The following is a 14311-nucleotide window of genomic DNA, read 5'->3' as shown; positions in this document are numbered from 1 at the left end:
ATACAGTAATATAAATATAAACATAATTGTTTATACAATGTCCAAAAAAACTTTTTAAATTAGATTAATTGGCAAAAAAACTTTTTAAATTAAAGTAGTTGGCAAAAAAAACAAGAATGTATGTAATTTATTTAATTCAGAGTACATTTTACTATTGTCAGAAAACAGAAAAAAATATTTATCTGACAAATAAGCATCGTTTTTCGCTTAAATTCAATGTTCAAATCTGCTCCCGCCAACTACCTGCATCTTGGAAGTTTGAACATTTAATTTAAGCGAAAAGCAATGCTTATTTGTCAAATAAACATTTTTTTTCCTTTTTCTGACGGCAGTAAAATGTATTTTGAATTAAATAAATTATATATAAATTATTCTTTTTTTGTCAATTAATTTTATTTAAAGAATTTTTTTTTGGACACTGCGTATAAACAATTATGTTAATTTTTATATTACTTACAATACAGAATTGAATACCCTTTCAAATGAGCTATCACACGACCCCTAGTCTCAATTAAAAAAACTCATCGATTACGTCATCCCGTCCATATGGATGATGTCACTCGTATGAAATATAAATATCGTAATTGAAAAATAAAAATCAACCTGTTTTGGGACTTTTCCTTAAAATCGCCGGTTTACGAAATATCGAATATATTCCAGACATTTGCACCATACTGTGTGTGAACGCGTAGTGAAAAGACGAGTTCAAATATAAGGTTCTGGTTTTAATATCTCATCCGGTTAAAAAGTTGAGACCGGAAGTTTTCCAAAAATATCTCAAAACTAGACCTATGACATACCAATGAACGCGTATTGACAAGACGAGTTCAAAGATGACAACAATACCATAATATGTAAAGGGCTTATCAGATAAATTAAAAAGGATAGGAAACGAGTATATCACAACAACATTCAAAACAACTAACACTCTGAGATCTTCTTCTTCTTCAAGTGCCGTCTCCTAATCGGAGGTTGGATATCATCATCATTATCTTTACTCTATCTACCGCTGCTCTAAAGAGTTCTATAGAATTGCATTTAAACCAGTCCCTTAAATTCTTCAACCATGACACTCTCCTTCTTCCTATACTCCTTCCGCCTCTTATCTTTCCCTGTATTATCAGTCTTAGCATTTCATATCGCGGTTCCCTCATTACGTGTCCCAGATATTGTAACTTTCTTATTTTTATTGTGTTTATTATTTCGCATTCTTTACCCATTTCTCGCAATACTTCCGTGTTCGTTTTCTTCTGTGTCCATGCTACTCTCAGCATCCTTCTGTAACACCACATTTCAAATGACTGTAGCTTATTTATGTGTTCTTGCTTTAATGTCCAGCTTTCAAGTCCATATTGTAGTATCGAGAACACGTAGCATCTCAAAGCTCTTACTCTCAGTTCTAAGCTAAGATCTTTGTTGTAGAGAACTGTTTTCATTTTTATAAACGCATTTCTTGCTATATCTATCGTGGTCCATATTTCTGTTGTTTGATCGTTTTTCTCTGAAATACAGGTTCCTAGGTATTTGTATTTATCAACCCTTTCTATCGGTACATTTCTCAAATGTATGCTTGTTTGTATGTTTGTTTTCTTAGTTATTATCATGTATTTGGTCTTTTTTATATTCATTTTTAGTCCATATTCTTCACAGAAATTGTTTGTTTTGTTTAGTAGTAGTTGGAGTTGTTCAGCAGAGCTTGCCACAATCACGGTGTCATCTGCATATCTTATGTTGTTAATAGATCTTCCGTTAATTATTATTCCTTTACTTTGAGATAGCAATGCTTCTTCAAAAATGGCTTCACTATATGCATTAAAGAGTAATCGAGACATAATACATCCCTGAGATCTATCTTATCCAAAACCAAACCCAACAACACACAAGAAAGATCAAAAAACTCAATCTACAAAATACCCTGTGAATACGACAGCTTCTACGTGGGAGAAACTGCAAGACCACTGCAAGATCACTGCAAGTGGAAGGGTTAAAGAGCATGAAACACAGATCAAAAACAGAGACTTCGAGGGATCCCAGATATGCAAACATGCTTGGGGCATGAAGCACTGAGTATGATGTTAAGATGTATCAATAATCGTGAAAGAAACAGACATGAAAAAAAATAAAGAAATAGCCCTTATCCTATTCAACGAAGAAAATGTGTAGAAAACCCATCCGTAGAATGCAACAGTTACCGATACTAAGAGCAGAAGTCAATAACAAGGACATACCAAAAATGGCCGAATGAAGAGCAGACAGCTGACCATCAAAAAATCTCATAGCCAATATACCTATACTCCGTCTAATATACTTACCATTGCACTTCATCCGCGCCATAGCCCGTGACGTCACATGATACCAACACGAAATATTTAGGCGGTAGGTGTGTTCTTTTTTAGAATCATTTTGCCGAGTACACTGGAATTACAGCCACTAGACATATTTTATTATATACGCGTAGAAATAATATTTGATGATTTCTATTAATGTTAACTTAAAGGAATACACAATAATATGTTTCATTTAATTTGTATAAATGGATTATAAAGAGTTTTCTGAAGCACATTTGTTCGGAACACACTGTAACTGTAATCGAACAAAGGTGACATTTTATCATAAATTGGTAACATTTATTTGACAGTTGCGGTGATGACGCTTCATATTTGTTTTTATTCTTTACTACATATAAGTATTTGATTTATTATAGTTACTGTTTTTATTATTTACTTTAACGTAGGATTATAACTTAATTCTTGTTGTCTATTTTTAAAGTTTTTATTTATTTACATTGAATATTAATTTTTGTTGTATACATTGTGAGCTTCGCTGGTGTCGCTCCTAGCGGATTAGTAATACAACTTTCACCGGTAATTTTTAAATTTATTATTTAATTGTTATCGCTTAATATTTACAACGCAAAAAAGTAATTAAATTGTAATCGATTTTTTTAAGATTTTGCTAATCATTTTGACGTTCTATTGATGAAATATTAATTTCTTACTTCGGATACTTTCACAATTATAGTGTAGATGGCGCTAAGATTAATAGATTAATTTATAATTACATATTACGGAACATTAAAAAAACTTAAATGCAGTATTTAAAACGTAAGTATATTTAAGGTAAAAATAAATACAACAGCGTTGACCAACTAATATTTTTTATAATTAATGTTTTTATTTTTAATTTTAAATTAATCACTTTGACATTTATGTCAAATTTCCAGTAAACGTTTACAGACTTGTCACTACTGGCGCTCGCGAATTTTTAAATATCCCTCTACGTACGAGCTCACAGTGTATAGGGCTTTTCATCGATTGTCATTTGTTTCGAGCTTCTGTCATATATTGTATAATCTGTGTATACTATTAATATACACGGATTATACGACATATGACAGAAGCTCGAAACAAATGACTGTGAATGAAAAACCCTATAATCCACGTTTGCAATAATCATGTGATCTATATGATTTAAAATAGATTAATGACTTTTAATACTTTGGCATCTATGTCAACTTAGATCTCTGACGTAGATAATGACGTGAAACGGTAAGTAGGTACCTATATTAGACGCACTGTATATGCAACAGATAACACAACCGTGAAAGGAAAAAAATCAAGTTTTAATTTAATTAAATAAATTGTTTTAGAGACTATTGTTAAATTTAAATTTGACAATGGAATTTTAATTTTAATTTTTAAATTTAATTTTTTCAACAATCACATCTACGATACAGATAACACAAACAAATTAACACAACAACAGTCAGAATTTGACATCTCTAGGGTAATAACATCATTTCAAAAAATGTTTTTAACCAAAGATTGCTAGAGTCCATAAGAGCGCATAGATATATAATACTCTAGATTGCGCCCTGCGATCTTAAAATGGGTGACGGTTGCGACAGAGATAAATGAGCCTATTTGGTCGGTAGTCTCTTTTTAATTTAAGGGGAATATCAACGACGTGACTATCCCACTTTATCGAGTAATATATGTTGACAGTTGGAGCGGGTGGTGACGAGAAAATGGTCTTTGGTTTTCGGACGTGGATAATCCTGGTTCCAATCCCATACCAACTTTACCTTTTTTATTTTTATTTAATCAATATTGCGTTTATTAGATATTTTTACATCTGAAAAATGGACCTAAGTAAATCTAGCAGATAATAAATGTACCTATGCATAGTAAGTTAATATTGGAATACATAATTTGTGAACTGCATAGTAAAATAAAAGTCATTCGTTACCTATTAATATAAATTCGTCCTTATTCGAATGATGTGAATAATATTTGTTTTGCTTCTACTTTTTTTAAAAATTGTAACAATAGTTTCATAAATAAAAATAATGTCTAATTACTTATAATTGAATCGGTCATTTCAAAAACAGCAAAGTCCACAATTTTGAGAAACTAACTTTTTGAGAGGAATAGACTCCTTTAAGATAAACGTTGTGTGCAAAAACGACACCAGTCCAGTAAAAACATCAGGAACAAAACTACAATATAACTCTGAATTTTGATGTCATCCATTTCATCTATTTTCGACTATATAGTTAAGTTTTCTTTGCTCTTCTGTAAAATTAGGAATATATGTGACTCGTGTTGTTTTTGAAATGACCGATTCAATTAATAAATCGATGGTACATTATGTTGATATTAATTATTGGTAATTTTTTACGAATATGTTTAATTACTTTATACTATTCTACCATTAACTTACTAAAAAAATAACATTGGCTTTTATATTTTTAAAAATCTATAGGTACCTACACAGTTTGTCTTATTTGTTATATATTTCTTTGCATAGATTTATTTTAGAGATGTAATAATATCTAATAAACGCGATATTGATTAAAGAAAAAATAAAAAAAGTAAAGATTGGTATGGGATTCGAACCAGGATTATTCACGTCCGAAGACAAACGACCAGTTCTCGTCGCCATCCGCTCGAACTGTCAAACCATCTAAAATACTCGACGACAGAGTAGGATAGTGACGTCGTCGATACTCCCCTTGAATTAGAAAGAGACTACCGACCAAATAGGCTCATTTATCTCTGTCGCAACCGTCACCCATTTTAAGATCGTAAGGCGCAATCTAGAGTATTATAAATCTATGTAAGAGCGAGACCAAAATTTCATTTGTTTGAAAAGTACAAATACACTTAACCTAAAAAGATCAGGTTATTTCCAGGATTTTCAAACTAATTTCCTTTTAATTGTTGAGAACGATTTCCGGAGTGGAAGTCGAAACTAGGGGTCAACAAGACAAGAATTCTTGTCTTGAAAACAACTTTTTGTCTTGTCTTGAAAAAAAATCAAGAAATTTAACAAAATCTTGTCTTGACGATTTCTTGACATCTTATATCTTATCTTGACTCAAGAAATTTCAAGATCTTGAAATTTCTTGATTGCCCGGTTCGGTGCTTCCCCGGCGACCTTTTTATTGCGTTACGTGCTAACACGGCCTCCACTGCACTGGGTGAGGCACCGATCTGCATTTGTTTTCTGACTAACGCAAAACTGATGTGCAGTTGCATGCTTAAAATAATCATTTTGTATGTTTCGCAATTTCGCATATATTCGTAACCTAACTGTTCAAGATTTCATAAAAGTTGTTGTGGCAAATCGAAACAGTTTAGACATCGAAAAGGATTTTGATTATTTGGAGGATGAGATCAAAAAAGAAAATGATATAAATGATACTGCTTTAGATTTCAACTCTCCTGCAAGTAAAATTAAATACATTGTCAAAAAAATCAAAAACTCAGGGCAAATGCAACTTAAACTTAACAGTGTGTGTGAGGCCATAAATTGTAAGATGCTATCATGGGTTTGTGTAAAAAATGCTATATTTTGCGACAACAACGAAAATCTAAATAATTGCAAAATATTAGATAAATAATTATTCTGATCAGTAAATTTTGTCAGTATCTGAGAAGCTTTAAAACATTTTCTTCAATTCTCGAAGGGGACAAATATTGCACATCAATTGGTGGTAATTGGAGTAAATTTACTTTTAGACAAACTGGAAATATGGGCTCAAGAATAATAATAAAATTGATAGGGACGCTATCGATGAGCAATTAATTTATTGCCTTCAAGCTGCGAGAGATAAAATACTAAAACACTAGTTACAACAAAACTAATAATTATATATACTGTATAGTTCTTATTTTGAATCCTCGGCCTAAAATAGATGCATTTTCCTCTTCATCTTGGGGAAAACTTCTATAATCAGAGGCAGTACAAAAATTTCAAGGAATATTTAAAGCTAACTAAGTATTTTAAAAAATCCCAGAATGATCTACTGAATCCAATACCAGAGCCAGTACTTAGTCTGAAAAAAGAAGATAACGAATTTGAATTAGATATTACTTACCCATTTAAGAAAGCTGATAATGATAATTTACAATCTTGGAAGTATGAAATTGAAAAATACTTAAATAAGCCTAGGTCAGAAGATTCTGAGTATATACTTGATTGGTGGAGAAGACACGAAAATATCTACCCGTCATTATCGAAAATGACCAAGGATTTTCTCGGAACACCAGGAAGATGTGTACCTGCAGAAAGGCTATTTTCAAGAGCAACTTTAACAATAACAAAGCCAAGAAATCGGCTAGGCGTCGACTCCATAAGAAGTGTTATTTTCCTTAATTCATGGCTTATCAATTCCGGTTTAAAAATGTGCTAAATTTGTTGTTTAAAATAAAATCTAGTTTTTATTATTAGTCAAGATATTTCAAGATTTCTTGTTTTCTTGACAAAAAAATATTGGTATTGACATAAAATTTCTTGTCTTGTCTTGAAATCTAAAATTACTTCTTGTCTTGATCTTGTCTTAAAATCAAGACAAGATCTTGAAATTTTCAAGAAGTTGGTGACCCCTAGTCGAAACGTCCAGGCGTAATATACCGGGTTAATCCCATATAAACATAATACTAAAGACAAAGATACAGATGAAACAAATCTGAGTTGGCTAAAAAAATCGGATTGTCTAATATAGACATGGGCTAAACGTTTTGAGACAAAAAAAAAATAGTAACAGGATAGAACCCATTGTAAAAGTAAGAAAATATGACAACAATTAAAGTAAAAATAATTTAGGGGCGATCTGCGACCAAGAAGTGGAACCTCAAATTCTATGCTAAAAAACTTTTTTTTTATTTTTCAAGAATTTTTTTCTTTCGCGAAATTTGGTAAAAACTTACATTTTTATGTTCCAAACACACTGTAATCTTTTTTATTTAAAATATTTATTTTCTTATTTTAATTTAATATCGAAAATGCACAATAATTTTTAATAAATTCTCACGCCATAATATACGCTTAGAAAAAATCAGTATGATTTTTCTCAGAAGATGCAAAATACCATTTTTTACTCAAATTCGTTTTTTTAATTATAGTAGGGGAGCGAAGTATGCTAAATGTGCAGTCACTCGAGCGCTTTGGGTACCTATTGGGCTGTGAAGAGTAGGTCCTAAAACCAAAAAAGTTAAGTAAAATTTTCCATTTTAGTGGGGACTTTCCATTTTTAATTTAATTTTCCATTTCCAACAATCGTTTTTTTTTAGATTATAGTGCCGTCTATCCATAAGATAAAAATAAGAAACAAAAAGCTTGGTTATTTGAATTGTTCGCATAAATTTAGCCCAAAAATTTCCATCCAAAAAAATGAACCCACTGAACCCCACTTTATAATGGCAAAGAAGACTTAAAGATTAATACATGCGATGTTGTAATTGACAGGCTTTATTCAGAATTGAATGAAAGGTCCGAAGTTTATTTCAGTCTTAATGAAGAATTTGGATTTTTAAACAACTTATCGTCAATTTCCAATGAAGAACTCAGGGGAAAAGCTGAAGCTCATTCACGAAAAACAGTTAACAACATTATTTCCGAATATGGACACGGTTTTGCTCATTCTACTATGCATGATGACATCTAATGCATCTGGAGAAAGATCATTCAGCATGTTGAAAATAATCAAAAACTATGTACTTGCGGAACTCGATTCTAGATTGTCTAGTTTGGCTAGTTTTGTTACAAATGCTGAGCTTTGATTTCATTAAAGATTTTGCAGCCAAAAAAGCTAGAAAAGTGAGTGTTTAAAGTTTAAATATGAGATTTATTATGAGTATGGAGTGGAGTGAGTGTTATTAATCACTAATCCAACTTTATCCAAATTAAGAACATGACATTGACCTTTTTCAGTATAAGAGAATAATGTGAAAATTGAACGATCTAGATCTAGAAGTTTATTTGTTGTATTCTTAATATTTTTATTTTTCAGTAACGTAGCCTATTACTAGTACAGTTCACATTATTTTTATTATTTGCTTGTTCTCTTACTTATAATGTCTGTTCAACTCGGCTTTTTTTAGTCTTGTGTTGTCATCTGCACTTTTCCCTCCGAATGAAACAAATGATATTTAATTTTAACAATTAACTGCAATACTAATTTAAAATATAAAAATTATTTTAGCAATATTAATAATTTTACAAATAACTGCTGTGTGCTAACATTTTGAATTAATATAATATTTTCTATCTTCTTCTTAAGGTGCTTTCTCCATTACTGAAGGTTGGCTATAACTACAGCAAATTGCTCTCTATCTTGAGCGGTTCTTAGTATCGAATGTGTGTCCATGCCTGTCCAGTCTCTTACGTTCTTCAGCCAGGAGCATTTTTTCTTCCGGGACCTCTTCTTCCTTCCACTTTCCCTTCCATTATGAGTCGTAAAAAGTTATATCTTTCTCATCTGTAAATATGTCCTAGATAACTCGTTTTTCTGTTTTTTACAATATTTAGGAGTTCTCTCTCAGTGAGTTCTCTCTCAGTCCCCATTCTTCTCAGCACCTCGACCTCGTTGTTGGTCTCATGGTCTGTCCAAAATATCTTCAGCATCCTTCGAAAAACTCACATCTCAAAGGCTTCTATAAATATATAAATCGTTCTATACATTTTCTTTTTAGAAATTTCTATAAATATAAAAATTGTTGTTAGATCTGTTTTTGGGGTTTTAGTTAGCCAAATTTGCAAACCAAGATTATTTAATTAGTGAATACACTTCAACCTATTTATGTACCGTATTCAACTAGAACATTAGTGGCGTTCTTATTCATTTATGTTATGCCTTGTATGTTAGTATGTTGTACCAGTTTTAAAAAGTAAAATTAAAATAAACGTTATGTATTAATATGAAATGTGCTTTATGCGTTAATTACATAATCGTGAAGTTCTCGGGGCCGCTCGGGGTAATTTGGCCTAGGGCCGCAAGTACCCTAAATCCGGCACTGGGTATTTGAGATCAAAATCTTAACAATCAGGGAAGTAGGAACTTATTCGACGAAACTTTATATTATGACGAAAAAAGTAACGGTCATTTTCTGAAGTGTGCTTGCCTACATATATGTATATAAGCAAAATGGAGAAACGCCCTTCAAACTAACAGGTATGATTACTAGGGAATATATTTTAATACATATTTACGCTTATTAGTACAATAGGTAAACTAGTTGTAAAAGTCATAATAAAATTATAATACCTACATATTATGTACCTATGCTATACACTTGAAGCGAATTCAAAACTTATTTCGAATAAATTTAGGATCACTTACCAAGAAGCAGGCTTTCTGTCTCTCTCTCTCTCTCTCTCTGTCTCTCTCTCTCTCTGTCTCTCTCTCTCTGTCTCTCTCTCTGTCTCTCTCTCTGTCTCTGTCTCTCTCTCTCTCTCTCTCTCTCTCTCTCTCTCTCTCTCTCTCTCTCTCTCTCTCTCTCTCTCTCTCTCTCTCTCTCTATCCTCAGTCATGACTCCCCGAAGGGAATGTTTGTGAAGTCGTGTATTGTCTCTGTCATTTCTATTATTTCATGCATGGGACTTTTGCACTTTCCTGTAATTTTTTTTTCAGTTTTTACCTATCCTAGAGACGGTGTTACCTTTTTCTGAAACACTCTGTATATTGATACTGAATTAACGTTAAAAAGCTTTGTCTAAATATTATTTGCGTTAACGTTAGCAACATGTCTGATTTTGTGTCCAGCAGTGTATTAAGCAAAAGGTCAGACTATATCTCTAATATTACTGATATTGTGTAAATATTGCAAATTAATAAAAAGTTTGAAATTTAATTGAAAATTTATTGGCAAGTTAGTAGAAGGAATTCAATGATTTTATCGTCAAGGTGAAGCAAAAACGAATTTCTCATGCCAGTGGATAAAAGATTAATAAAATAATGACTTGATTTTAAGTGCGAAATAAGTTAAATTGACAGAAAATAACAAGTTTTTATATCATATCCTAAAGTGTAATCTAGAGATCTGGAGACCAGGAAGAAATTCAATTTTTCGTCCATCTTTCAATGAATACATATTAGGAACTAGCTTCAAGCTATTTAGTCTTTATTTAAAGTATTTTGTTTTTTTAATGTCCCTTGTATCTTTAGAAACAGATGGTTTTATTTTTTAACTGAAACAAAACTAAATTAACAATATAACAGTTAACAAAAATTTATAAACAGAAAGGCTCAACGTTATAGACGGAGAGCTAGAGCCGAAAAATCATCGTCATAAGTAATATGGAGTTTTTCCTGTGAAATGTGTCCATTGTATATTGACAATTATGACCCCTTTCAGGCTGACACCTCAGTGGATACAGAAAGTAGCAATAAGGGATGAAAGGGGAAAGTTAGTGCAGTCATTAAAGGTTTTCACCTCCTATTTTGTTAAACCTCCATCAATTTGCATGAAAATTGGTGACTAGTTAGAGCATACCTCAAGAAACAAAACTGATTTGGTGCCACTTGCACTTTTACCCTGGTGGTGAATACCACCCCTTCCCGCGGGTGAAAACTATTTTATTAAAAATAACCCCACAAATCGATAGAGGGACAAATTTCAAGTAAAATTTGTTATATCATGTTATTAAAATAAATCAATACTCTTTGAGTTATTAAAGATCAAAGATTTGTCTATTTAACAGCATATGAGTGAAGTTACGGATGATAAAAAGAACATGTTAATTAATTGTATGTTAGTGAAATATTATTTTTATATTATTTCGATATTTAATTGAATTTTTGTTATTATAAACTGAATATGTCCAGAAACTGGATGGGGGTGTCCAATAATGGGTAAATTTGACCTATTCGAATAGACTTTTGCTAAATTTATAATATCGAAATAATATAAAAATAATATTTTAGTAACATACAATTAATTAATATTTTATTTTTATCATCCGTAACTTCACGCATGTGCTTTTAAACAGACAAATCTTTGATCTTTAATAACTCAAAAAGTATTGATTTATTTTAATAACATGCTATAACAAATTTTACTTATAATTTGTCCCTCTATCGATTTGTGGAGTTATTTTAAATAAAATCGTTTTCACCCCCGAGAAGGGGTGGTATCCACCCTTAGGGTAAAAGTGCAAGTTGGCACCAAATCATTTTTATTTCCTGAGGTATGTTCTAACTAGTCACCAATTTTCATGCAAATCGATGGAGGTTTAACAAAGTAGGAGGTGAAAACCTTTAAAGACTACACTAACTTTCCCCTTTAATCCCTTATTGCTACTTCCTGTATCCACTGAAGTGTCAGCCTGAAAGGGGTCATAATTATCAATATACAATAGACACATTTCACATGCCAAACTCCATATTACTTATGACGATGATTTTTCGGCTCTAGCTCTTAGACTATTAACAGTTCTGGTCGATATCTATAAGAGTTATTTGTCGACCATGTGAGCGGTATGCAGAGCGCAACATAAGATAGACGAGATTGTTTAATGGATGCTCTGTGATGTTTTGGGGTGAAATTTCTTTGAGAGTAAGTACGGATTTGGAGTCTTTACGTGGAGGCTCTTTAAATAGCGAAAGGTACATTACACAGATTTTCTTTCTTTGGACACGTTGTTTCACACAAATTTCATTTTAGTGTATGATAAGATATGACCTCATCACATACTGCATGTCGTTACTCCATGTTTAAGTGAAGTAAGTAAATATTTAGATATTAAATTGGCCCCCTCTTGCTCGACATGACTTCAATTGATTATTATTTATGGTATACTGTCGGCAGACAATTAAGACTTCGTCAGCCCCTTCCTGTTTCCCTGCAAGATATAGAAACTAGGACTACTACTATCTTAAACTACATAGACCAAAATCAAATAGTCTGCTACATATTTAGCGATGTGAAGCTGTTATTAGAATAAGATAAGCAACACGCGATATTTAGGTATTAGTTTACGTTGTTTGTTTATGTTTTTCAAGTTTTGTTATAGTCCATGTGGTAAGACCGCTCCCGTCTGAAAAACATTTCTAATTCGGTTTCTCTGCGGATTCATATTCAAAAATGGGACATCTTGGCTATTAAAGCACCCTATGAAACGCACAGCCGGCACAGCTGAATGTTGCTGAATTTTTATGTACAGTGTTGCCATGCTGTTTTCTATATATTTCTTTCATAATTTCAATCAATGTTAAATGTACCTACAAGAATAATAGAATAATAACATTTACTTCTCCGTCATTATACTAGGTATAATGACAAATGAGGTGTCAAATTAAAGCTTATAATCCAAGGATAGTACTAAAGGTGGGAAATTAGATCTAGGTTGTCTGTCCGTCTGTCTGTCTGACCGCGAATATAACTCCTCCGTCACTATAACAGGTACAATGACAAATGAGGTGTCAAATGAAAGCTTATAATACAAGGATCGTACTAAAGGTGAGAAATTTCTCACCTTTAGTACCATCTTTGGATTATAAGCTTTCATTTGACACGCCATTTGTCATTCTACCTGTTATAGTGACGGAGGAGTTATATTCGCGGTCGGACGGACAGCAGGACAGACAGCCTATGTCAAACTTCTCACCTTTAGTACCATCCTTGGATTATAAGCTTTCATTTGACACCTCATTTGTTGTTCTACCTGGTATAGTGACGAAGGAATCATATACGCAGTCGGACAGACAGACGGACAGACAGCCTAGGTTAAATTTCTCACCTTTAGTACCATCCTTGGATAAGCTTTCATTTGACACCTCATTTGTCATTCTACCTGGTATAATGACGGAGGAGTTGAGTTTGCAAACAGACAGACAAGACGGACGGACGGACAGACGGACGTGGACAATTCAATGTTTTCACATTTTTTCAAAATTGGTAAAAACAACAACATAATAAACTTTACTTAATTGGTGTTTCAAAATTACTTACTTTTAACACATTACACAATATTACAAGGTTTCTAGCAAGTTAAACGTCACAATGATTTAAAATAATCAAGTAAAAACCTATATATACATAGCATATTAGAACATACCTAAAATACACAAAAATGATACATTTCACACACAAATATAATATCACAAAAAATTGTAACGTGATAGTATGAAAAAATAGAGGATACGGCAACGGTGTTACATGTGACGGTCGGACCGAGTCGGATCCAATGCCAATATCTACACAGACATATTAGGGCGCTTTAATATTCAAGATGTCCCAAAAATGTCCCCTTTAAACAAATCTGAAGGGTGCCGGACGGAATTTTGGGCAGAAATTGTTTAAACAAATACAGAAGATCACCTTCTACTGTTCCAAAAAATATATTTTTAGGTTTTTTAGGTCATTCTAAACAAGAAAGGTATCTTGTGATTTTTCTCAAAAATTGACAGTTTTCGAGTTATAGGCGATTTAAAATCTAAAAAAATGCGAAAATACGCATTTTCGAGGCTTAAAAACTCATATTTAAATTAGTATTTTTAAGGGAAAGAAATCTTCAAGAAAGAGACTGGCTAGATCGACAGGCTTGGCGATTGGGTACCGGAAGGCGTAGAACGCTATAGAACCGGTTATATATATATATATACAAAATTATTCATTTTATATATATATATATATATATATATATATATATATATATATATATAGATATATATATATATATATATATATATATATAGATATATATATATATATATATATATATATATATATATATATATATATATATATATATATATATATATATGTCAAACGATGACTACCGGGACTTTTTTTAAGGTGTATATACAGACCCAGAATCTTGAGTACATTACTATTTTCTACACGGTACACTATATACTTTTTAAAAAACTGTAATATTTTTGAGTTTCTCATATATTGATGAGTTCCGGTACATTTTAATTTTTCTCAGGTAACGTATTTAGTTAATTATTTATGTCAAACGATGACTACCGGGACTTCTTTTAAGGTATCTATCCAGACCCAAAATCTTGAGTACATTACTGTTT

This window comes from Diabrotica virgifera, chromosome 5, assembly GCF_917563875.1.
Source record: "Diabrotica virgifera virgifera chromosome 5, PGI_DIABVI_V3a".
NCBI lineage: Eukaryota > Metazoa > Arthropoda > Insecta > Coleoptera > Chrysomelidae > Diabrotica > Diabrotica virgifera.
The sequence above is the reverse complement of the archived record's forward strand: the minus strand, read 5'-3'. Positions refer to the sequence as shown.